General features: G+C 42.3%; 1 protein-coding gene across 2 annotated transcripts in view; it reads right to left on the bottom strand.

The window, feature by feature from the left end:
- The window catches only part of grid2 (glutamate receptor, ionotropic, delta 2), an 894599-nt gene that overhangs the window by 451441 nt on the left and 415379 nt on the right, over positions 1-27779 (bottom strand). The window lies entirely within an intron of this gene.

Below are 27779 nucleotides of genomic sequence, written 5' to 3'. Positions count from 1 at the left end.
TCAGGATTAAATTCCATTTGCCACTGCTCTGCCCATCTTACCAGCCCATCTATATCATCCTGTAATCTAAGGCTTTCCTCCTCACTATTTATGACACCACCAATTTTCGTGTCATCTGTGAACTTACTGATCATACCTCCCATATTCACGTCTAAATCATTAATGTACACTACAAACAGCAAGGGTCCCAGCACCAATCCCTGCAGTACACCACTGGTCAGAGGCTTCCAATCGCAAAAACAACCCTTGACCATCATCCTCTGCCTCCTGTCACTAAGCCAATTTTGGATCCAATTTGCCAAATTGCCCTGGATCCCATGTGCTCTTACCTTCTTAACCAATCTCCCATGCGGGACCTTATCGAAAGCCTTACTGAAGTCCATGTAGACTACATCAACTGCTTTACCCTCATCTACACATCTAGTCACCTCCTCGAAAACTTCAATCAAATTTGTTAGACATGATCTCCCCCTGACAAAGCCATGCTGACTATCCCTGATTAATCCCTGCCTCTCCAATTGGAGATTAATCCTGTCCCTCAGAATTTTTTCCAATAGTTTCCCTACCACTGATGTTAGACTCACCGGCCTGTAATTACCTGGTTTATCCCTGCTACCCTTCTTGAATAATGGTACCACATTTGCTATCCTCCAGTCCTCTGGCACCTCTCCTGTGGCCAGAGAGGATTTGAAAATTTGTGTCAGAGCCCCTGCTATCTGCTCCCTTGCCTCACATAACAGCCTGGGATATATCTCATATGGGCCTGGGGATTTATCCACTTTTAATCCCGCTAAAACCGCTAATACCGCCTCCCTTTCAATGCTAATTTGTTCAAGTACATCACAATCCCCCTTCCCGATCTCTACACCTACATCATCCTTCTCCATAGTGAACACAGATGAAAAGTGATCATTTAAAACCTCACCTACGTCCTTTGGCTCCACACACAGATTGCCATTTTTGTCCCTAATGGGCCCTACTCTTTCCCTGGTTATCCTCATGCCCTTAATATACTTATAAAATGCCTTGGGATTTTCCTTTATCTTGGCTGCCAGTGATTTTTCATGCCCTCTCTTTGTTCTCCTAATTAATTTTTTAAGTACCCGCCTACACTTTCTATACTCCTCTCGTGCCTCCACTATTTTCAGCCCTCTGAATCTGCCACAAGCTCCTTTTTTCCCCTTATCTAATCCTCTATATCCCTTGACATCCAGGGTTCCCTGTTCTTGTTGGTCCTGCCCTTCATCTTTATGGGTAGATGTTGGCTCTGAACTCTCACTATTTCCTTTTTGAATGACTCCCACCGGTCTGATATAGACTTTCCTACAAGTAGCTGCTCCCAGTCCACTTTGGCTAGATCCTGTTTTATCATATTGAAATCGGCCTTCCCCCAATTCAGTACTTTTATTTCTGGTCCATCTTTGTCCTTTTCCACAACTACCTTAAATCTCACAGAGTTATGGTCACTATGCCCGAAATGCTCCCCTACTGACACTTCTACCACTTGTCCGGCTTCATTCCCTAAGATTAGGTCCAGTACTTACCCTTCTCTTGTAGGACTTTCGACATGCTGGCTCAAAAAGCTCTCCCGGATGTACTTCAAGAATTCTGCTCCCTTTAAGCCTTTTGCACTAAGACTATCCCAGTTAATATTAGGGAGGTTGAAAGCCCCTACTATTATTACCCTATTATTTTTACACCTCTCCGAAATTTGCCTACATATCTGCTCCTCTATCTCTCCCTGACTGTTTGGAGGCCTGTAGTACACCCCCAACCAAGTGATTACCCCCTTTTTGTTTTTAAGTTCTACCCATATGGTGTCATTTGAGGAATCTTCTGAGATATCATTCCTCCTTACTGCAGTAATTGACTCCTTGATCAGTAGTGCAATGCCACCTCATCTTTTACACCACCCCCCCCATCACCCCCTTCCCAACACCGTTACGCCTGAAGATTCTATAACCTGGGATATTGCCAGTCCTGCCCTTCCCTCAACCATGTCTCTGTGATAGCAATAATATCATATTCCCATGTGTTAATCAATGCCCTCAATGCCTTACTTGCAAGACTCCTTGGGGCGGCACAGTGGCGCAGTGGTTAGCACCACAGCCTCACAGCTCCAGCAACCCGGGTTCAATTCTGGGTGCTGCCTGTGTGGAGTTTGCAAGTTCTCCCTGTGTCTGTGTGGGTTTCCTCCGGGCGCTCCGGTTTCCTCCCACAGCCAAAAGACTTGCAGGTTGATAGGTAAATTTGCCATTATAAATTGCCCCTAGTATAGGTAGGTGATAGGGGAATAAAGGGACAGGTGAGGATGTGGTAGGAATATGGGATTAGTGTAGGATTAGTATAAATGGGTGGTTAATGGTCGGCACAGACTCGGTGGGCCGAAGGGCCTGTTTCAGTGCTGTATCTCTAAATCTAAATCTAAAATAGATGCAATCCAGCCTTGCGCTATTCGCTTTTGCCTTAACAGGTCTATATTTGCTCTGCCTTCCAGACTGACTTAATTTCTGTTCTATATTTGGCTGTGCATCACCCCTTACTGTATCTCCACTCTGTATCCCACCCCCCCTGCCAAATTACTTTAAACCACCCCAACAGGACCATCAAACCTCCCTGCAAGGATGTCGGTCCTGTTCTGGTTCAGTATTTCCAGCACTTTCTGTTTTTATTTCAGCTTTCCAGCATCTGCAGTATTTTGCTTTTATTTTAGTCATGGTAAATGGTTGTTTTTCAAACTGGAGGATGGTAGACAGTGTTCTTCCCCAAGGTTAGTGCTGGGACCCCTGCTTTTTTGATATATATAAATGACTTGGATTTTGGAATACAGAGTAGAATTTCAATTTCAAACCTGGAGGTGTGGCAAACAGTGAGGATGATACCAATCGACTGTTACAAGGCATAGATAGGCTGACAGAATGGGTAGACAAGAGGCAGATGGAATTTAATACAGAGAAGTGTGAGTTGATGCATTTTTGCAGAAGGGATAGAGAGAGGCAATATGGACTAACTGGCACAATTCTAAAGAGTGTACATGGACAGAGGGACCTGGGGGTTCATATGCATAAATCTTTGAAGTGGAAGGACATGTTGAGAGAGTAGTTAGCAAAGCATATGGGATCTTGGATTTCATAAATAGAGGTGCTGAGTACAAAAGAGGCAAGTTATGCTGAACCTTGATAAAGCTCTGGTTAGGCCATAAGTAGAGTATTGCATCCAGTCTGGTCACCACACTTTAGGAAGGAGATGTGGGTCCTTGAGAGGGTACAGAGGAGATTTTCCAGATAGGTGCCAGGGATGGGGGATTTTAGTTACAAGGTTAGGTTGAAAAAGCTGGGGTTGTCTTGCTTGGAGTGATGGAGATTGAGGTGTACAAGATTATGACAGGTTTAGATAGGGTAGACAAGGAAAAACTGTTTCCATTAACTGATGGTACAAGGACTAGGGGATACACATTTAAGGTTTTGGGCAAGAGATGCAGGAGGGATGTGAGGAAGAACTTTTTTATGCAGCGAGTGGTAATCAGCTGGAACCTGCTGCCTATGTGGTTGGTGGAAGCAGAGATGAATGATTTCAAAAGGAAATTGGATGGGCATTTGAGGATAATAAACTTGCAAGGCTATGGGGATAGAGCAGGAGAATGGGACAGATTGGATTGCTCTGCAGAGCTGGCATTGACTCGATGGGCCGCATGGCCTATTTCTGCGCCGTAATGACTTTATGTATTGCAGCTGTTTAAGAAGTCGGCTCACCACCACCTTCTCAAGGGCAATTAGGGATGCTAGCGATGCCCACATCCTATGAAAGAATAACAAAAAAAAAAATCGGGCTGCATGCGCTTGTCAAGAATGTAATAATCTTCCACTTACCAGCAGTGAGAATGGCAAGAATACCTCAATAATCATGGATTTGTTTAAAGTTGCAAGCTACTATTAAATCTGCTTCCTACAAGGCTGTCAAGGAGGTAATGCACTGTAATATTCCCTCTAAGCTTTTAAAATATTCAGCATAATCATCTGTTAAACACAATATTTGGTAGGCTTAAATGTTGCAAAGGTCAATTAGGAACTCAGTTGTTTCAATGCACTTGTGACATTTAGAGCAACCCAATTCATAGTCTTAAATTGAATGGTATCATATTGTCTTCAGTCTGCTTTGAGTGGAAATAATATTGGAAATTTCTTGACTTCAAATGAACAATTGTCAAACTCATGATATTTGCAACAATTAAAATGCAGCCAATGTTATGCAACGATTCCTGTCATTAACACGCTTTACACTGGACATATATTGTCAGTCTGATGATATCAGTTCTGCCTGAGTGATCCTTAAATATTATTTGAGCAAATGGGATTTGTGTCGATTAATTTTTCATTGCCTGGCATGATTTTCCACCATTTCTCATGATAAATTATAATACAGAAGGCTTGGGAAAAAGTCTGGTCAATCTCAAATATTAGGCCACGTGAGGATTAAGGAAAGTTTCTCTGCACACACTGAAGCAGGGAGGGGTGAGGTCAGATCTCAAAATGGCAGATCTAAAATTCACCACTCTCTGCTAAGATGAAACATAGGACTATTAGGAAGAGGGTAGGTCATTTAGCCCCTGCTCTGCCATTCAATTAGATCATGGCTGAACTGCACCTCAACTCCATATGTAGAATCAGAGGGCCGGCAGCTCTACAGTACCGGCAGCGCCACTGGGAGTAGTGGCTACTGTGGGTATTGCAGGAGGCCCTGCAGCAGAGGACGTCAGAGATCCTGGGACAGGTGAGTGGGGTCAGAGTCGCCGTGGTCCTTCAGGAAGGCCCCAGCAACGTGGTGAAGGAGATCTTCACAGTGGGCAGCGATGGCTGTCGGGGTACCCTCCGGGGACCCTGGATTGCCTCCAAAGGAGGGACCCCACTAGGTTTAACCTGGCAGTGTCTCCCCATGCCTGCGGGCCCCTCCACCTTCCATTAAATTGAATTGGAGGCAGGAAGAGGCCAATAAGTGGCCATTAATTGTATAAATACTTATGGGCCCCAATTCTACTCCACCACCCACCCCCCCCCCCCCCCCACGACTAAATTAGAAAAGGCATCGGGAAGGCGACAGGCACTCTGCCCACTGCCTTTGATATAATTTAATGGGCCCCCCCGCCTCTGTTCCTGTCCCTAGGGGGCCCATAAAATTCAGTTCATAGAATCTTACAGTGCAGAAGGAGGCCATTCGGTCCATCGTGCCTGTGCTGGTTCTGTAACAGCTATGCAGTTAGTCTCGTGCCCCAGTTCATTCCCCATAGCCCCGTATATCCAGTTCTCTTTTGAAAGTTAATATTGAATCTTTCATAGAGTGCAGTCCAGATCATAACAACTTGCTACATCAAAACAAATTCTCCTTGTTCTTGTAGTATTCTTTCAATGCCAGCTGAGTTAATATCCTATGTCATTTAATGGGTTTCTGCTTCTGTATTAAGTGTTACCCAGAGAGTGGTGGGAATGTAGAACTCACTGCCACATGGAGTAGTTGAGATGAATAGCACAGATGCATTTAAGGAGAAGCTGGATAAACACATGAGGGAGAAAAGTATCTGCTGATAGGGTAAGATGAAATAGGGTGGGTGGAGGTTTGAGTGGAACATAAACACTGGCGTGGACCAGTTGGGCTGAATGGCCTGTTTCTGTGAGGTAAATTCTTTTGTAATTCTATGTAGTTTGCAGATTGTTCAGCCTTCTTGCTGTTGATCATAGTACTTGCTGTCTCCTTCCCTCCCCTCCGCCTCTTCCTTTCTTTCTCCTACAAAAGTGCTCGCTTAACTTTCAGTTCCAGATGATGTACTCTTGAAATGTGAGCCTGTCCTTACTCTTCCCAAGTGGTGACATACCTGCTCTGTTCAGTTTTATCAATTTTTTTTTCTGGAAAAATTCTCAATCCCTCAAAGAAACAATGACCCTAATTTAAAGTGTTGTTATGCCTGACTTTCCTCTCTTCAAATAAGTTAACTTCTATTTTAATTCTGGATGATCGAGCACATGCACCCAACATAGCCAGTTCTGCCACCCTGTATATTATTACAGCAACAGGTACAGTAATCAACCTTGTCAATGCTCTGAGTGTTGGGGGGTCAGAAACAAGCCATAGCCTGTGAAAGGCCATTCACTACTGAGGTGGCAAAGTAACCAGAGGAGAGAGCAGTAGAAATGTGTTTATGGAGTGAGTTGCAATGCACTGCCTGAAAGGGTGATGGAAGCAAATTTAATCACAACTTTCAAAAGGCTTTTGGATGTATAGTTGAAAAGGAAAGATTTACTGGGCTATGGAGAAAGAGAAGGGGAGTGTATAGCTCTTTCAAAGAGATGACAGCCACGATGGGCCAAATGGCCTCCTTCTGTACTGTCAGATTCTATGATTCTAGCTGCCTGGAGTACTCCTCTACTTTCATTAATTTTTAAAATAAAAATCCCACTGCTTATCTTTATACAAAGGTTGGCGTAGGTTTGGTGGCTGTTTTTAAATGTCAACAAATGGTTTAGACAGGGCTTTTATCTGAATCAGCTGACGGCAACACACCCTCTAACTTTTTTCTTGTAATGCACAGCCGATTCGTTGAAGTGCACGGGCCTTTTAAATTATTTTGCGCAGCCGTGCACTACCGGTAACTTAAAGGGGCCAACTTGTGCGTGGCCTATGTAGGGACTTTTAGGTTCTTGTATGGCCGCGTAGCTGTGGATGATGATTTCAACTAGAGGTGAAAACAAAGTCCTGTTAGTTTTGGCTTTTTATCTAAAGGAAAAAAATCTCTATCAGCATCATTGATTTTATAATCTGTTGTTGAGTTTATTACAAAGGACAACCTTTGCTTTAGAACTGCTGTGTCAGCTCGTGTGCTTCTAATGGTACACCTCATCAACACTTTAGGTCTGTCCAATTCCGTGAGCAGGGCTGTAAATAGTACCAGATTTAATGGGCCATGGATGGTCTCATGTCCAATTTAAGTGGACATGCACATCAGTAGATTTTCTGTGCAGGACAGTCTTAATGTGGTTTCAGTGGCATACGTTGTACACCATGAGGGCAGGAAGATGTCATCTGTGTGCTGTTTGTAACAAAATCATGAACAGGTTCTTTATAAATGGTTTGCACACAGAGGAAATCTCCCATACAGGAACAGAAGTAAGCTATTCAGCCCCTTGAGCTATTTCTGCCATTCAATTAGATCATGGCTGATGTGTATCTTAACTCTGTCTGCCTGCCTTGGTTTTATATCCCTCAATACCTAATCTATCAATCTCAATTTTGACATTTTCATTTGAGCCCCAGCCTCAACAGCTTTTTGGGGGAGAGAGTTTCAGATTTCCACTACACTGTGTGTGGAGAGGTGCTTCCTGACATCACCCCTGAATGGTCCAGCTTTAATTTTAAGGTAATGTCCTCTTGTTCTAGACTCCCTCACCAGAGGAAATAGTTTTCATTGACCCTATCAACTCCTTTAGTCATTAGATCTACGGTTTCAAAGTTGTTATTGTCTTCATTTATTTGAAGAACCTCTTCTGTTATGTTGGATAATCCTCATCACTCTACACTGCAGAACTCAAATTTAGAAAATGCAGGAAGAAATTCAAAGACTTGCAGGTGATCGGTAAATTGGCCGTTGTAAATTGCCCCTAGTGTAGGGAGGTGATAGGGAATATGGGATTACTGTAGGGTTAGTATAAATGGGTGGTTGTTGGTCGGCAGAGACTCGGTGGGCCGAAGGGCCTGTTTCAGTGCTGTATCTCTAAATAAAATTATAGACAATTACAAATCAGGAGAGTGTAGAATGGTTGACAGTGTATAAGATCAACACACCATTCCAGTCCAGTGACTACAGGCATCAAACGCAAGAGAGCTTTCACAAAGGGAGTCTTATTACCTAATCCAAGAGCAATAACCCATAGCACACAAGAAATGAAACCAGATATCAAAGATGCACAGAGGAACTGAAGCGCCTCATCACTCAAGCATGCTAACGCATTGTGGGAGATTTAAGTAACAAACTGAGGCTGACAGTTTCATTAAAACCTGTCAATAACTGATATAGGCCCAAGGCAGTGATTCAAAACACTCTGGAAGAAGTGTTAATTGATCGTTCACAGACATCACGTTTGTAGAAGTGTAGATTTAAAAGTACTGTTTGTTCAGGACAGGTTAAGGTGTCCCACATAGAGTAAAACAGAAGCAGTTTAGACTGGAGCTGCAGTTTTATATCTGATTCTCCAGTCACTAACTGATAAAGTTAGTCAATTAGTGGAGGCATATACCTGTGATGCACTTCAAACAAAACCAATATTAATTTGCATACAGTGAACTGGTTACTCTGTTCCTTTCTGATGATTGCCAATGAGGTTGTTACTAAATTGGTGAAATATAGATCCCACGATTGTTTGAATTGATTTGCATAGCCTCATAGTGCAGAGCCAGTACGACATCATTTGGAAGGCAAATTTGACACTTTCTTACCAACTATGGAAACTTGCTGTTGGAAATTAGATAAGGACTTGGAAACTCAGAGCACTATCCACTGCCATTTTGCTAAGCACATATGATACCAAATCTTACAAAAGCACAGTATTGTGGATGCCGGAAATCTGAAATAAAAACAGGAAATTCTGGAAATACTCAGCAGATCAGATAACATCTATCTAGCCCACTGAGTATTTCCAGAATTTTCTGATACTAGATTTTACTTATGGAGCAATATGCAGTGCCAGAAACCTGAATTTAGTCTTAAAGAACTTGCATTTATGTAGCCCCTTTCAGAACCTAAGCACCAACCCAAAGTGCTTCACAGCCAATGAAAATGCTTTTGAAGTGTATTCACTATTGTAGAGTAGGGAATCACAGGAGGTAATTTGCACACAGGAAGGTCCCACAAACCAAAAGGAGATAAATGTTTTTTAGTGATGTTAGTTTACTGATAAATGCCAGGACACCAGGAAGAACACCCCTGCTCTTTAAATAGTGCCACGGGATCTATTACATTCACCTGAGTGGACAGACAGGGCTTCAGTTCAACATCTCACCTTTAAAATCTACCTTTTTTGACCAACAATTGATCATCTTCCTTGGTACCTCCTTATGTGGCTCAGTGTCAAACTTGATAACGTTCCTGTGGAGCACCTTGGAACGTTATATTACGTTAAAGGCACAAAATAGAACTACCAGTCTCCTGACTTCCCCTGAGATATGATGGTTTTGGTTTCATTCTGACAAAGCATTCACACTGAGTGTCAACATATCCTTCAAGCAATTATGTGCCAGCCGTGATTCTCTTTACATGTCTCAGAGCCCTAACTTGATAAAGGTTCGGGAGAGCTGTTGTGTGTGCAGCATTATGTTTTATTCAGCAGGAAAACAGCTTGCAGATGGGAACATCAATTCATACCTCACTCTGAGGAAATTCCAGATATTTCAGAACCTTATGAGCAGAATACATAACAAGCTTGCAAAACCTTGAAGAGAATGCAGGAAATAGTTATTTTTTTTTCTGAAGTAATTTACAAAGAAATCATATTTACTGAGTGAATGGGCGGTGTGCAGGGGAGGGGGAGGGGGGGGGGGGGTGGTTCTTACGTCTTGTTCCCGTAATTCTCATAGGATAAAGGCAAGCTTCCAGCACATATACATTCAATTAGAGAATAGAAACTCAATAGAATTGAGGCCAGTATTCCCAAGGTGCATCATTATGTACAGTGAGGGGAAACTGTACTTGTGAAGAGGGCATTCCAGTCAAAGACTGTTGAACAACTATCAAGTATATTCCAGAGAGTTTACAATCTAATTCTTTGTTACTTTCACTGGATAAACAATGTGTGAAACAAAAGAGAATCTATTTTGACTGCACATGGTGAAAATCTAAATTTAACAACACATTGCACAACATGATTGCCCTTAATCTCTACTGCTCATGCTTCAGACCTGCATCCATAGCATTTATGCCTTGAACAATATTGGCCCCGGACTTTGCAGTGCTAATGGCGGCAAAATCGTCAGCGGTCTCTGCCATTGCATCGTTGAGAGACCAAGCAACGTCGGGAATGCGCACACGCACTGTACCACGTAAATCCGAAAGTTGCGGTCGGCCACTCGGTGCTGTTCCGCAGGCTTCGCCAAAGTGCTCCCTGACCTCAAGATTAACAGGGAAGAAATGACACAGGTGAGAATTTGGGCTGTCTGCCCACTAATAATGTAATACTTTTGCCATAATATTTTAGGGCTGGTGTGTTCAGGCGGAAAAAGTCTCTGGAGTGACTTTGCAAATAATTAAAAAACAGGGCCGATGAGGACACCGTTACTGGAAGGCATTTCAACTTTGAAAATAGCTGTGGGAGTGTTCTGACTTTTTAAATCAGTTAGTATAAAGACTTTGTAACATGATTCTGAAACCATGTATCTGAATATTTTAAAATGTGTACATTTATGACTTTTTTAAAATGACTCTGATATCATGAGTTTTTAAAAAAATGTATAAATTTATGATTTATAAAAAAGTTATTCCGCTCAAATTTATCTGACTTAATCTTTTCTGCCAACTTATTTTGATAGATACTGCAGCAGCTTAGTTTTGATAGATGCCGTGGCTGTGGCTTCTATTCACTGTATCATGTGATCTGTATTTTGCACTTGTGTTGAAGAACGCTGCTGGCTTTCCTTAACTAATCTGCATTTGTCGAATTGGCTGCTAATTTAGTTCCATCTGATCAGGCTTTTGGGCTGAATTCTGTCAGCTCTCTAGAGATGCGCAGGATGGCATGGGTGTCTGTAAAATTGTGAGGGAAGGTGGGGGTGAAGTGCCCTTTGTTTACCTGCCCCATTCAAGTTCAAGGAGGCCTCCCCGCCCAGAAGCCAATTGAGGACCTTAAGTCGGCAATTAATAGCCACTTAAGGGTCTCAGCTCACTGCTGTTGGCATTTTACCACGGCCTCCATGTGAGCTGATGGGCGACCCTTCCTTCTTGAGACATCTGTGGCTATGGCAGCAAAGGCCACTCCTGTGGGTACCACCCCCACCTGCATATCTTTAAGCTGAAGGGTGGCCACATCTATCAATGTGTTGTCCACAAAACTCTCATTCTCAATGATGAGCTGCAGTGACGCCAGCTGCCGTTCAAGCTCTGATACCTGGAGCTCAAGCTGCTCCAGCTGATGACACTTCCTGCACATGTGGTTGTCCAGGACACAAGGAGTATCCTGGAGTTCCCACCAGGAACAGGATGTGCCCTGACATGCCTCTATTTATTACACTACTGATTGACAACAGAAATAAAATTAATACTTAAATAAATAAACACTCACCAATCAACTGTGTCCCTTGTGCAACTGTCAATTTAGGTGTTCTAAATCATTGTCATTATCTATGTTTCCTCCACCTTTTGTCAACCTCTGCAATTTTCTCAAGCTTCATGTGCCAGCAAACTCTGCCCATTCTTCTAAATCACGCTTCCTTTGCATCCCCCACTCTCTTGAATCCACTTTCAATGATGAGGCTTTGAGTAATCTCCCCCACTTTCTGGAGCACTCCTCTGAACACCTTTCACAGAACCACCTTATTGCTTCACTTACCTTCTTCAAAAGCCTGCTGGAAAACTATCTCTTTCACTAATGCTTTGTTGCCACCTTTCAAAACTTTTCAACCACAGTTCAGGTGTCATTTTTCACCACTGTGATGGGATATCAACTGTTGCTGAGTTATTAGCACTCTTGCCTCTGAGCCAAAAGGTTCTATGTCCAAGTCCCACTCCAGGGACTTAAGCACAAAAACCGAGGAAGTGATACTCCAGTGCAGTATTGAGGGAGTGCTGCACTGTTGGAGGTGCCATTTTCAGCTGAGATGTTTAAACCAAGCTCTGTCGGCTCTCTTGGGGGAGGATATAAAAGATCCCATAGCACTACTCTGAAGAAGAGCAGGGGAGTTATCCCTGGTGTCCTGCCCAATATTTATCCCTCAATCAACATTATTAAAAATAGATTTGATGGTCATTATCAAATTTCTGCTTGTGGGAGCTTGCTGTGTCAAAAACTGGCTGCTGTATTTCCTACATGACGATCAGTGAATACATTTCAAAAAATAGTTCTTCAACGGGACATTCTCAAGTTGTGAAAGGCGCTATATAAATCCAAGTCTTTCTTTTATCATTCCAGTGAAGGTGTGATAGAAATGCAAGTTGCCATCACTGGTGCAATGAATGCATCTTTCTGGCTATTCACCTGAAATTGCAAGTAGATATTGATTTGAAAATGCATGATATTTCTTCAATCGCGTTTATATTTTCACTTCAAATGCCAGCCCTGTCCTTTCAAGACTGCTGTTAGATTTCAGTTGATTGGAGCAAGAGCAGTGACATTGTTATAATCAGCTCAGCTCCAGTGGCAAATCAGATGACACTGATACCCCTTTCACTACATTTCTCCATTGACAGTATTAGACATTATAATTTGACAAATACTCTCCTAGAAATTGTCTGAAAACTAATCGTGACATTACTGGAATAAAAATTGTGTATGAATTTTACATGACTGAAGGAGATGAAAGGCATGATTAGAAAATAGTTGTGCACAATGTCCCCAGACACTGCAAGACAGGAAACAGAAATAAGGTGCTCACTTCAATGAAAGGTAAAGTATCCTGTATATATTACACAAAGGATAAGATGTAACTATAAGAAAAAGTAACTGTAAGTAAATCATAAGGACATAATTTGATTATACAGATCCGTCAAAGAAAATTAAAAAAATTCGGAGGGTATTGTTTATTATTTCAACCTTAAAACTGGATCAGTGTCTTCTAATTCACTAATGGCTATCTGAACTTCTACAATATCAGCCCATGGTGTATGTGCCAGTTTGGGAACAGAGAGTTTTTCAGTGGTACAGGTCATAATGCATAAGCACTTCCATCATAGGAATAATATTCTCGGACTAATGGATTTATAGACACTGTTGCAGTTGTGAATTTTTGCTCTAGATAGGTTTCTCTAGTTATTTTTCTCCCTTTCTTTGATGACACTCACTCTCTATAACACAAGATGTCGTAGAATAAACATTTCACCAGATTGTGGATTAAGCTAAAAGCTGTCAAACAGATTTATTAAGCAGTAAATGGATAACTGAACAGAAGCACAACAGAATTACTCTAGCTACATATCTCCTTTTAAGATAGAAAATAAAAAAGCAGTCAAATCAACAGTACTAAAGTGCAATATAAACTGGACTAGACACAAGGAGGTAATTTTAACTTTGGCTGATTTTTCTTTCTTTTCGATTCAGTGAAAGGGAGAATCAGGTAGAGCATATGATAGGTGACCAATGTGATATTGCCCACTTTACACCACTACAAAAATGGTCCCTGAAAATGAGCCATTGAAAAAGGGATTGTTTCTAACCATCCACAGATTGATTCCCCAGCAGATCTGTTTTTCTATAAGGCCTACAGTGGATGATAATGTTTAAGTATAACAGGCTGAAAAATGATTTTTTTTTTAAACGACAGGGCAAAAAACATTTCTGTGTGTGTGTAGTTTTCACTCAAAAAGAGCTTCCAATCAAACTCATATTCAAATACAAGCTGCTGGCATTTGATTTTAATGGCTTAGCATCTCCCTTGGCTAACTCGCTCATCTATATTCTGGGACCTGAGTGAACTTGTACATTTTAACTGCACAGGCACCATAACAGAAGGAAAGAAGTCAATATAATAATATAATATTGACAAAATTGTTTCGTTTCTGTCAAAGCACAACTAAATCTCCCTTATCCAAAAACTGCAATCCATGTCAGTAGAGAGAGAGAGAAGAAAACATACAGCAGAGAAAAATGAAAGACAAGGTAGAATTGATAAGACAGAAAGAGAAGACATGTAGTCACAATGGTTAGCGGTGTCATGAAAACATATGGCAATCTAAGTGCTTAAGAAATAGGAGCAGGAGTAGGCCATTCGGCCCCTCGAGCCTGCTCCACCATTCAATAAGATCATGGCTGATCTGATCTTGGCCTCAACTCCACTCTTTTGCCTGTTGCCCATAACCCTCAACTCCCCTATAGTTCAAAAATCTGTCTATCTCAGCCTGGATATTGTTACTGCCACGTTGTGTGACGTGGGTGGTTCTCACTGTTCAACTCCCCAACTGACTGCAGTTAGTGTATTTGAATTAGAGTTTAGCCCCTTGGTGTATTATTGTTCAAATAACCAGACAGTGACAGGTTTTCTTGTAGGTTTTAAAAGCAGAAAGTCAATTGTTTATTGATCAATACGCCTTATCCGGAAATTGTCGTAACCGACCCACTTACTCATTCTCACACACACACACACACACACACACACACACACACACACACACACACACACACACACACACACACACACACACACACACACACACACACACACACACACACACACACACACACACACACACACACACACACACACACACACACGAAGAAACCAATAGAGAAGGAAAAGAGGAAGGTGGTTTTCAGTGGGGGAAGAAAGGTTAGAGTAAACCTGTTGAATTCTCTTGAGACACAAGAGATGGTTGCAGGCCTGAAATGATTGTAGATTTTTCTCTTGATTGAAGGTTCTATTGAAGATGGTCGGTCACTTCCAGCTCTCTCTGCTGTATAATATCAGAGGGTTAGATAGGGTGGATAGTGAGAGTCTTTTTCCTCGGATAGTGATGGCAAACACGAGGGGACATAGCTTTAAGTTGAGGGGTGATAGATATAGGACAGATGTTAGAGGTAGTTTCTTTACTCAGAGAGTAGTAGGGGCGTGGAACGTCCTGCCTGCAACAGTAGTAGACTCGCCAACTTTAAGGGCATTTAAGTGGTCATTGGATAGACATATGGATGAAAATGGAATAGTGTACGTCAGATGGTTTCACAGGTCGGCGCAACATCGAGGGCCGAAGGGCCTGTACTGCGCTGTAATGTTCTAATTCTAATATAGATGTTGGATTATTTTCAGCATGTGCTTTCTGGCTTGTTGGCATGCTTCACCTTTTGGGTCAACTCTCTCTCTCTGGCTGTCTTCTTTTAAGGTAAAACTATGTCACTTCTCACCTCCTATGAGGAGATCGTCTGGTTCCTTCCGCATAGTGATTACACAATGGTCCAGGATGTGTCTATTTCACACCTCCTTTGTTTTAGAAGAAGACATTCAATTTTGGAATGGTTTTAGGATAGGTGTAAGATGGGTTTCATTAACATGTTTTGGCTTTGAAGACTTGTCTTTGTCTTTCCCAGACTGTTTGGGTACACAAAGGCCAAACCCCTTTTTCTTCGGTGGCCATTTTGGACCATTGTTCACTTTTTAAAATAAAGGTTCATTTTTTTTAAAGCCAAAGTCCCTTTTTTCATAACTCTTCAGAGTTAGTCTGTGAATATTGAATCATTGCACTTACCATGTGTATGACAATATATTCAATGATCCAGCCTCCACAGCTTTCCAAAGATTCAAAACCCTCTGAGAGAAGAAATTCCTCCTCTTTTTCCATTTTAAATGGCAGCCACTTATTCTGAAACAAAAGCAAAATACTGCGGATGCTGGAAATCTGAAACAAAAACAAGAAATGCTGGAATCACTCAGCAGGTCTGGCAGCATCTGTGGAAAGAGAAGCAGAGTTAACGTTTCGGGTCAGTGACCCTTCTTCAGTTCCGAAGAAGGGTCACTGACCCGAAACGTTAACTCTGCTTCTCTTTCCACAGATGCTGCCAGACCTGCTGAGTGATTCCAGCATTTCTTGTTTTTATTCTGAAACAATGCCCCCTAGTTCTAGATTCCCCCATGAGGGTAAACAACCTCTCACCATCCACCCTGTCAAGCCCCCTCAAAATCTTATATGTTTCAATAAGATCACCATTCATTTTTCTAAACTCCAATGCGTATCGGCCCAATCCACTCAACCTTTCCTCAGAAAACAACCCTTCATCCCAGGAATCAACCTCATGAACCTTCCCTGAACTGCCTCGAATGCAAATATATCTCTCCTTAAATATGCAGTACTTTAGACGGGATCTCACCAATGCCCTGTTACAGTTGTCGCGAGACTTCCCTACTTTCATACCCCATTCTCCTTGCAATAAAGGCTAATATTCCATTTGCCGTCCTAATTACTTGCTGTACCTGCATACCAACTTTTTGGCTTCATGTATGAGGACATTCAGATCCCTCTGTACCTCAGCATTCTGTAGTCTGTCTCCATTTCAATAAAATGTTGCTTTTCTATTCTTCCCACCAAAGTGGATAACCTCATGTTATCCCACATTATACTGAATTTGCCAAGTTTTTGCCCACAGTCTTAATCTATCTATATCCCTTTGCAGACTCTTTGTGTCCTCCTCAACTAACCAATTTTCATCTTCATTAACCCGATGCGAAGCCAGCCGGACAGATAGGCCATCCATTATAGTATGGGAATGAAAATGGGGTGGTTTCTGTCAGGTCAGTAATATATCCTGCTATTTTGCTGCCCTAAGAGTGAAAATAAACATGACTCTTAATGTGTCAAATGTTCAATCCTTGTTAAACAAATATCTAGATAATCTGAAGTGAGCCCAGGGGCCAATTTTGATTGGTAAGGTTGAATGAGCATTCACAACTGACATAAGCCAACAATTTTTTAATATTATTTTTTATTTAGAGATACAGCACTGAAACAGGCCCTTCGGCCCACCGAGTCTGTGCCAACCAACAACCACCCATTTATACTAACCCTACAGTAATCCCATATTCCCTATCACCTACCTATACTAGGGGCAATTTGCAATGGCCAATTTACCTATCACCTGCAAGTCTTTTGGATGTGGGAGGAAATCGGAGCACCCGGCGAAAACCCACACAGACACAGGGAGAACTTGCAAACTCCGCACAGGCAGTACCCAGAATCGAACCCGGGTCCCTGGAGCTGTGAGGCCGCGGTGCTAACCACTGCACCACTGTGCCGCCCTGCTAATCTGGTATAAATTCAACAAAGTAATAAGCCATAGCAATTGAATAATTAATAAAACTTCATGTAATTAGCTGCAGAGTAATATCCCAGCAAGAGCCAAGACTCAGGAAGTTTAAAGGAACTACCTGTACTCTCAGCATGCAGAGAAATACTGCTAACTGCTATGTTTGAATGACTGAGTGACTGTCATGTGACAAGTCCCTCCCCATCTGTGGTTTTAAGCTAGTGTTTTGTCTGCCGCAGAGAAGAAACAACTGAAAGAAAGAAAGAAAGAAAGAACATTTATATAGCGTCTTACATGATCTCAAGACATCCCAAAGTGCTTTAGGGACATAGGAACATAGGAAACATGAGCAGGAGTAGACCTTTCAGCCCCTTGAGCCTGCTCCATCATTCAACTAGATCATGGCTGATCTTCTACCTCAATGTCATTTTCCCGCACTATTCCCATATCCCTTGATATCTTTAATATCTAGAAATCTATTGATCCCTGTCTTGAATATACTCAGTGACTGAGCTTCCACAGCCCTCTGGGGTGGAGAATTCCACACATTCACCACCCTTTGAATGAAGAAATTCTTCTTTCTTATTTCAGTCCTAAATGGCCTACCTCTTATTCTGAGACTGTGTCCCCTGGTTCTAAACTCACCAGCCAGGGGAAACATCCTTCCTCTGCATCTACTCTGTCAAGCCCTTTAAGAATGTTGTTTGCTTCAATGAGATCATATCTCATTCTTCTAACTAGAATATAGGCCAATCTCTCCTTATAGGACAATCCCACCATCCCAGGTATCAGTCTGGTGAATCTTCGTTGCACTCCTTCTATGGCAAGTATATCCGTCCTTAGGTAAGGAGACCAAAACTGTACACAATACTCCAGGTGTGGTCTCACCAAGGCTCTATACAATTGCAGCAAGACTTCTTTATGTCTGTACCCAAATCTTCTTGCAATAAATGCCAACATACTATTTACAGCCAATTAAGTACTTTTGACCTGTTGTCACTGTTGTAATGCAGGAAACACAGAAACCAATTTTCCCGCAGCAAGCTGCCATAAACAGCAATGAGGGAATGACTAGATAATCTGTGTTCTTAGTGATGTTTGGTGAGGGATAAGTAATGGGATGGGGGCAAGGGGTGTAACAAGGCAAGTGAAGCTGTCAATTTTTTTGCCTAAAATATGGAACATTGACCATATTGGATGCTTCATGTTAATGTTAATTTTGGTTTCTTTTGAACCTTCACATTGAACTGTTTGATGCTTTTCTGGACTCTGAGCTGTTTTAGTTGTTGTGCAGTTCTGCCTAAAGTTTGAAATCTTCCAAGTTGTTAAACATGCAACTTTTTTTTGATTGATTCATTGAAATTAAAATGCAGTTAAATAGAATCCAATGTCCCACTGATCACATTAACAATTTGCAAATGGTGTCACTAATGAGGACACCTAAATGTCTTGGCCATCATTCTCCCACTCAAGTTCATTTACATAACTCCACATCTGTAAATGATGTTTCACTGTTATTAACTGAGTTCAGTGGAAAATAACAACTTATGGAATCTAGATTTGGTGCAGCAGTATTAAATCTGTAATAAAAACTGAGGGGCCAAATATTCACGTTCCTCTTTTAACAACAAAAAAAAAATCAATCAATAGTACACTGGGCTACCTTGGATAGACAATGACAGAATGACAGCAGTATCTCCTCGATTCCCCGCCCAACCCATTGCCCCAAGATCATGAGTGGAAAAAAATCCAACCTTCCCTCTTAGGTCTTCAAGATGAAGATCTAAGCTCAACAGTCAATGAATTACTCCTGGGATGTGGTGATCTGCTTTGCAGACAAATAGCAAAGAAGATGAAGGACTAGCTCAGCTGAGTTTAGTCAAGAAAGGAATATTGGCTTGGACATCTCCCTGCTCTTGCTCAATGAAATAGGTTCTTGGATGTCCACCTGAACAGGCAGATGGGGCCTTTATTCAACATTTTATTCAAAATGTGGTGCCAGCCGTGACTCAGTTGGTAGCACTCTCGCCTCTGAGTCACAATGTTGTGAGTTCATGTTCCACTCCAGGCCTTGAACATAAAAATCAAGGCAGTCACTCCAGTGCAGTACTGAGGGAGTGCTGCACTATCGCAGGTGCTGCCTTTTGGGTGAGACCTAAAACAAAGGTCCCATCTGACCTCTCAGGTGGTCGTAAAAGACCCCATGGTGCTATTTCAAAGAAGAGCAGGGAGGGGGTTATCCCTGGTGCCCTGGCTGATACTTATGCAAACAACATCACAAAAAGAAACATATTATCTAGTCATTATCATGTTGCTATTTGTGAGAGCTTTCTGTGCGCAAATTGGCTGTCTTACCGACATCACAGCAGTGACTACGCTTCACAAAGTACTTAATTGGCTGTAAAGTGCCTTGAGATGCCTATTGGTCCTGAAAAGCGCTATATAAATGCAAGTCTTCCTTTTCTTTCTGAAGCATCAGCCTATATTATATGCTCAAGTCCTGGTCTGGTGCTATGACCCACCGGAGGGTACTGCTGGGGGGATGAGATTCAATTTGGAGATCTTTGTTCTGCTTCTGAAAAAGTTGAAGATTTGGGACCAGGCATCACTGGTGCCAAGGTCCGCTTGATGCCATAATCAGGTGGGGCAAAAGCAGGCAGCTTTGCGATGTATAGTGGGGGTCCTACCTCCTGTAAGTTATACTTCTCCAGTGCCAGAAGGAGTAAGAGCACTCCTGTTTTTGCAAAGATACGGTGAGCCACTAAAAGCCCAGCCTGATCCCACCCCACTCCTTCAGCTTTGCCTAGTTTCCCTGCCCCTGGACCTATGGTCCAGCTTGATTTGGGAGCTGGCCAGACTCAGTCAAACCCCCACACTCTCAAACTGCATGTGGATGCTCCATTTGGCCTCTGTGACTTGCCAATTCCATTCAACTCAGGCCTGACGGCAAATTTGGTCAGCTTGCAGAGCAATCCCTTTCATCAAATTCCCACCCATTTTAGGCGCAAGATGAACTTCTCCCATGCAACTTTCTAACCTTGATTCCTAAAGGTTGCCACTGAACCAACAAATGATTGTATTGGGCTAAAAAGAGTGAAGAAGTTAAGGATATTGATATCAGCCAAGAAAAGTATTGGAGAAACTTGAGGGACTAAAATCTGTCAAGTCGTTGGGACCAGATGGCCTACGTGCTAGGGTTCTAAAAAAGAGATAGCTGAAGAGATAGTGGATGCACTGGCTATGATTTTCCAGAATTCCTTAGATTTAGGAATGGCCCTGTCAGATTGGAAGTTGGCAAATGTTACACCGCTTTTCAAGAAAGGAGGTAGAGAGAAAACAGGGAATTACAGGCCAGTTAGCCTAACATCAGTCTTTGGGAAGATGCTGGAAACTATTATTAAAGAAGTCTTAACATTGCACTTGGAAAAGCATAGTATGATTCAAACAAGTCAGTATGGTTTTACTAAAGGAAGATCCTGTTGAACAAATTTATTAGAGTTTTTTGAAGATGTAACCAGTAGGGTAGATAAAGGGGAACCAGTAGATGTAGTATACCTGGATTTCCAATTGGCATTTGATTAGGTGCTATATAAAAGATTAATAGGCAAGATAAGGACTCATGGTGTTGAGGGTAATATATTAGCATGGATAGAGGATTGGTTAATAGGCAGGAAGCAGAGAGTGGGCATAACTGAGGCATTTTCAAGTTGGCAGGCAGTGAATAGTGGGGTGCCGCAAGGATCAGTGCTGGGGCCTCAGCTATTTACACTCTATATTCATGACTTGGATGAAGAGATGGAGAGTAATGTATCTAAGTTTGCTGATGATACAAAGCTCGGTGGAAAGGTAAGCTGTGGGGAGAATGTAGAGAGGCTGCAAACAGATATAGAGAGGCTAAGTGAGTGGGCAACAAGATGGCAAATGGAGTATAATGTAGGGAAATGTGAAGTTGTTCACTTTGTTCATAAAAATAGAAAAGCAGAATATTTTTTAAAAGGTGCGAAACTGATAAGTGCTGATGTTCAGAGAGAATTGTGGGCACTCGTACAAGGAATGCACAAAGTTAACATGCAGTTGCGGCCGGCTATTCGGAAGGCAAATGGCATGTCGGCCCTTATTGCAAGGGGATTGGAGTACAGGAATAAAGAAATCTTACCAAAACTGTACAGGGCTTTGGTGAGACCGCACCTGGAATACTGTGTGCAGTTTTGGTCTCCACATTTAAGAAAGAATATACTTGCACTAGAGGCGGTGCAGTGAAGATTTACTAAATTGGTCCCTGGGATGAGGGTATCATCCTATGATGAGAGGCTGAGTAAATTAAGCCTATATTCTCTGGAGTTTAGAAGAATGAAAGGCAATCTAATTGAGACATACAAGATTCTGGCAAGGCCTGATAGGGTAGAAGCTGAGAGATTGTTTCCACTGGTCAGGGAATCTAGAACACGGGGGCACAGTCTCAGGATAAGAGACCAATCATCAAGGACTGAAATGAGGAGAAATTACTTCACTCAAAGGGTTGTGAATCTTTGGAATTCTCTACCCCAGAGGGTTGTGGATGTTCCATCATTGAATACATTTAAGGCTGGGATAGATAGATTTTTGGTCTCACAAGGAATCAAGGGATATGGGGAGTGGGCAGGAAAGTGGAATTGAAGCCCGAGATCAGCCATGATCGTATTGAATGGTGGAACAGGCTCGATGGGCCATATGGTCTATTTCTGCTCCGATTTCTTGTGTTCTTACCAAAATGATTTAATTGATCTATCTGAGTCAGTGGTGGTCGTTAAAAACTTAAATAAGAAACGCTAATGGCCAGGAATGGATATTAGTATTTGCAAACAGCATTGCTCTATTCAAAAACCTGTGTCTCAGTTTGGTCAAATTCAGCTGTTTGATTCATTAATTGGTGCAACATTTAGAGTGGATCTCCACAAGTGTCATGATTGATACCAGAAAACAAGAAGCAAACATTAAATATTTTTAGATTGTTATGGGAAACCAAGGAATAGAAGAGAAACCTCTCCTGATAAAGACTTCACTGCTTTTTGGTAGCTTCATTAATTGTCAGTTAATTGACCTTCTTGCTTCATGCTTCTGAAATTATGATCGAGTTTATGTGTTGCTTGAATTGTCAAAGCAGCATGGTTTACAGCTCCTCATTTACATGGGTATGCAGAAAGAGCACAGGAGTGGGACTAATCAAATAGCTCTTTCAAAGAGCTGGCAGATGTGCGATGGGCTGAATGGCCACTTTCTGTGCTAAAAGATTGTATGACTCAATGTCAACAATTGCTCAACAAACTGGCTTCTTTACAGCCAAGTGCTGGCACACTAATAGATATGTCCAGCCTTGTCATATCTAATTTCACATTTTATTTAGCTCTTGATAAAGCAGCATTCGACTGCAACGGAAGGAGTGATTGACTGCATTTCAAATGCACCAGTGTAGTTAATGAAGTGAGTAGGAGTAAATTTCCAAGCACATTACTTTGAATGTTTTGCTCATTCAGTAAGCGCTTCCTTACACTACCTCGAGATGGTCAATATGATATTATTGTAAAATGAATGATCTTATTAAAATATCTCTTCCTCATTAGTCAGGCTGGATAGATGTGCAGCCATGGAGATGTTACCTCTTTTGGGTTTACGAGATTCTGCAATTTAACTCTGCAAATTCTCGCATAAAATGATTTCAGCAGCTCAAAAGATGCCTTCCAAAAAAAAATTTGAATATAAGCACTAGGCAGAAGGCAACATTATTGTTTTCACACTGACTCCACTCCTCGCCTCAGGGTGTTGGTTTGAGTACAGTTCCAGCAGCACAGCAGATCCTGGTACCTTGTCAAAATGGCAATTTTCCGAGGGTGAAAGGGCCCCGTGCAATATTAGTCAAGAGACTGCTTCTCTCAGCCAGTGGAGCTATAGACAGTTGCACTGCCCATATTTATAACTCAGGTGAAATGAATAAACTCAGCCGGGTATTAAATGCAGGATACTACTCCCTGATCCAGAAGTTTAAAAAGGCAAAACTTTTAAAATATTGAATCACAATTTTGAAGGGAATTTGTAGGCTTCAACTCAATTCATCTACAATGAACTTGAGCCTAGCATTATTGCAACTATTTTAACTATTTGTTGACAACAATAAGATGGAGCCTTTCAAAGACAGGAAATCTGCCCTGTAAAACAATATTTCCTGAGCCCAGCCTCAAAGGCTGACTCTCCAACTGCACCAGCATGACATTCCATGACAGGTGGGAGTCACCTTCTGGCCAGGATTTTACAGAGCTCCCGACACTGACACTCATGAGCCTTCACTTTCCCGTCTGGGAAAGCAGGCACCACAGTAGTGGGGAAGGGGGGAACCTGAGATTTTTAGTGAGGGGGTTGGGGAACTGGTTCAAATTTGCATCATTAGTGTAGGGGATGGTGAGAAGGGCTGACCTGTGCACTTTGTTCTGTTTGGGGTGGGGAGGTAAGGTCAAGTGTGGAAAGTAAGTGCTTTGGTGTGGGGGGAGGGGGGGGGGGGGGGTGGAAGAGGGCAAATCATGAATATTGTTATTTGGGGGTGGGAAAGGGGTGGCAGATTTTTAATCAGTACAGTAGGGGGGGTATAACTTGAAAAATTTAAATTAGCCAGCTGCCCTTTAAAAATGACACCAGCGCCTGCACACAGGCGGCTGACGCCATTGCCGGCGGAAAGCCCACCCCCTCCACGTGATTGGGGTGGGTGGACCGACTGGGTCATTAACATGAGCTGCCGCGAGGAAGATCTTGGCGGCATGCGGGCCGCCACTTTTTCACCCGTCGCTGCTCCCAGCGGAGGGTGAATAAAATCCAGCCCATAGTGTGCCAATGTGAGCTTCAGAATAAAGGCCTGCTACCCAACCCAAACCCAATGGGACCTGACGACGTGACGTGTCGGGTTTGGGTCGGGTCGGGTTGCACTTCCGGGTCGGACATCCTGGCTCGGGTCGGACATACTCCATCACAGCTAAATGGCTCCAATGTTAATGTAATTTTTGGACTAGAAAGGTGGTTTTGTTACAGTTATTTTAAGCTTGTGCAGATCAGCAACAAAGTGAAAAACAGAAGGTACGTTAACTGATGGTCTGGTCGGGTCGTGTCGGGTCGGGAGTGGGAAAAAATGGAAGGACTCTGGCCGGGTCGGGCTCGGGTCGGATGTGGTTCTGTCAATCTCGGGTCGGGTTTTTTTTTGCAGACCCAAGCCGGCCTTTACTTCAGAGTATGTGCCAGTTTGTACTGGGTCCCTTTCTACTGACACCATTCCTGTCCCATGGCCACTTGCTCAGGCCTGAACCAGTCTAGGTAAAAAATTGCCACACTGCAAGACCCAGAGCTGAGCTGAAAATGCCACATCCTATCCATCACTCGGCTTGTTTTCTTTCACCTCTACATCATCGTGTATCCCAGCCTCCCTCTGATGTTGAAACTCTTATCTGTTCTTTTGCCTCATTTCTTCTCCTTCACTAGCCTTCTATCTTCCACCCTACATAAACTGCCAACGTATTCTTTTCCACATTAAATCTGACTCACCTGTCACTCGTTCCCTTATTGACCGACAGTGTTTTCCTGTCCCCAATATCCTCGTTTTATCTTCAAACAACTCCAACAACAACTTACATTTATATAGCTCCTTCAGTTTAGTAAAACGTCCCAAAGCGCTTCACAGGAGTGTTGTCAAACAATGCTTGACACCAAACCAAATGAAAAGATTAGGACAGGTGACCAAAAGAGGCAGGTTTTAAAGAGTGTTTTAAGGATGGGAGAAAGGTGGAGTTGGAGAAATTTAGGGAGGAAATTCCAGGGCTAGGGGAGATAGGAAGAGGGTGTGGGGGGGAGTTGGGTGAGGCCATGGGGAGATTGGAAAGCAAGGATGACAATTTTAAAATCGAGGCATTGCCACAACAGGAGCCAATATCGTTCCGTGAACACAGGGATGAAGGCCTCACCTACCATACTACTTTGGCAACTTCCTCCGGTGTTATACTCCTTTCCACACCCTTTAGCGCTCAAGCTTTTTGTCATCTCACCTAAATCACATACCATGGCTCAGCTTCCATTGCTTTATTCCTTTTATCGTTTTTTCTCCCTGCCCACTGTTGTGCCTTGGGATGGTTTCTGCATTCAAGGCCTCATAAAAATATAAGTTGTTGTGGTTGGGTTGCGCACAGCTTTATATTTGAGAGTCACTGCCACTAGGGACAGGCTTAAAGCTGCCAGAACTTACATATTGAAACCTTATAGCCATCAGAGAGATGAAATGTTCATTTCAAATCAGTCGAACTAAATGAAATCTCAAATTTAGAAGTGAAAAGATTCAAACTTACTACTAGTTTCCTACAAGAAGAATATAGGATACCTATATCTTTGAAGATGGCAGGACAAGTTGATCATGTTGTTAATAAAAACATACAAAATCCCATGTTTTGAAAATATCGACATAAGAGTATAAAAGCAAGGAATTAATGTTAAACCTTTTTAAATCTGAGCATCACACTTTATGAAGGATCCTTTGGAAAGGGTGCAGAGGAGATTGACTAGAAGGATATCAGGAATGAGGGACTTCAATAATGTAGATGCAGTATAGAAACTGGGATTGTTCTCCTTAGAGAGGTGAAGGTTAAGGGGAGATTTATTTATTTATTTATTTAGAGATACAGCACTGAAACAGGCCCTTTGGCCCACCGGGTCTGTGCCGACCATCAACCACCCATTTATACAAATCCTACATTAATCCCATATTCCTACCACATCCCCTCAATTCCCCTACTACCTACCTACACTAGGGGCAATTTACAATGGCCAATTTACCTATAAACCTGGAAGTCTTTGGCAGACCGGAGCACCCGGCGGAAACCCACGCGGTCACAGGGAGAACTTGCAAACTCCGAACTGGGAGTACCCAGAATCAAACCCGGGTCGCCTTAATCGAGGCATGCAAAATTAGGGAAGGTTTTGATAGAGTAAGTAAGGAAAAACTGTTTCCACTGGCAGGAAGGTCAAAAACCAGAGGAGATCGATTGGTAAAAGAACCAGAGGCAAGGTGGAGAGGATTTTTTTAAGCAGTGAGTTGTTGTGATCTGGAAAAGAGATTTGGATGAATACTTGAAAAGGAAAAAAAAAATGCAGGGCTGTGGAGAAAGTGCAGAAGGTTTGGAACTAATAGGATGCATCCTTCACAGACATAATGGTTTGAACAGCCTCTTTCCATGCTAGATGATTGTAGGCTGTCCTTAGCAAACTTCAAACATAGCAAAAATAGCAGTGAAATAATATAAATCATTGTTCTGTTAGTTTCTGTGTAGAACAAGATGTGTGTCTTAGAGTAAAGTAATTGCCCCATAACCTCTTCGTTTTAAGCATCCAGACATCGTGTATTTTTTGCTTTTAATTAGAGCAATTAAAGGAATTGAGCTGGGATTGTGAACTTTGCTCCTCATTTACAGTGACAAGACATAAATCACCAAAACAAACAAACTGGTACAGGTCCCATTTCTTGCCATAATAACCATGAATTTAGAGCATTGAGAATAAGCACTTACCCTCAATTTTGTGAATGAAGATAATTATAGACAAGGACGATCATTTGATCCATTCAGAAATTGAAATTCCCCAGATGCACCATTTACCTGTCACTTAAGGGATTCTAGGGTTTTCACACCTCTCTCTGGGAATCCATTCCTTGTGATGACTACTCTGTTGGGGTAATATTGACTTTGTGCAACAGTGTAAAATGGGTGATAGTGAATCAGCAACCTGTTTTGCATCTCTCCAGCCCTTCCTTTCCCGAACTACATTCAGTAGGTGTGGAAAGAGATGCAGTGGTTTTTGTCGAGGTTCATCCCAAGCAGCTCTGTAACACAGGAGTCTGTGCTCTACGGGCTGTTCCCAGGGACGCACACCGAGACAAACATCAACTGCTGCTGGAGGACTATCAATTCGGTGAAAGACGCCCTTTGGTCTGCCCGAAACTTGCTGGTCTTCCAGCGCAAAGAGTTGTCCATGACCGAATGTTGCAGACTGGCACATTCCAAGGTCCAGGACTATGTGCTGAGGGACGCACTAAAGCTTGGGGCAGCTGCAGCAAAGGCTCAATGGGGAAAGACCACAGTGTAAGGTCCCCCCACCAAGCTGAACTGAGGGGCTGGATCCATGGGAAACCCCTCGAACTGTATTGGAGAAATTTTGTGTGCTGTAAATGTAAAAATGTATATGGCATGACAATGAAATGGAAGGGTTGTGAGGCAACTCATGATTGTATAGAAGGTAACTGATCACCTTTGCACTGTCTGTATTCTTTGACTTGATGCTGTTTTAAACTGTTTGGGAATGTAACTTTTACAGATTTTTATGAATAAAGTATATTTTGGAAATTAAAAAAAAAATTCAGTAGTGCTTCCTGTATCAGTCGACGTCTGGAGCAGTCCATCTGCTGACACTATAAGCAGCTTTGGTTCAAAATTACGTTCCTTTACCTCTGCAACCCTTTCAATGTTCACTGCAGCCCTTTAAATAGCTGCAGATGCACTTACAACAGCTCTGATATAATACATCATTAATAGATATCAATTAGTATTTTATTGTGATTAGTCTAGTAGTTATGTCTTAAATAGTCCTTCCAGGCCAAGTAACCATGGTCAAAATTCTAGGATTGAGTCAATGAAATCCCAGATGAAATTAAGCACTTTACTGAACTGCTCAGCAGCAGACTCTGATGGAATTTGGTGCTCTGGGCTCCTATAGTGGGTCCAGTTATGCCAGTTTCACCATTATTCTGTT

This window comes from Heterodontus francisci, chromosome 1, assembly GCF_036365525.1.
Source record: "Heterodontus francisci isolate sHetFra1 chromosome 1, sHetFra1.hap1, whole genome shotgun sequence".
Lineage (NCBI taxonomy): Eukaryota > Metazoa > Chordata > Chondrichthyes > Heterodontiformes > Heterodontidae > Heterodontus > Heterodontus francisci.
Note: the sequence above shows the minus strand (reverse complement) of the source record. Positions and strands in the feature narration are given on the sequence as shown.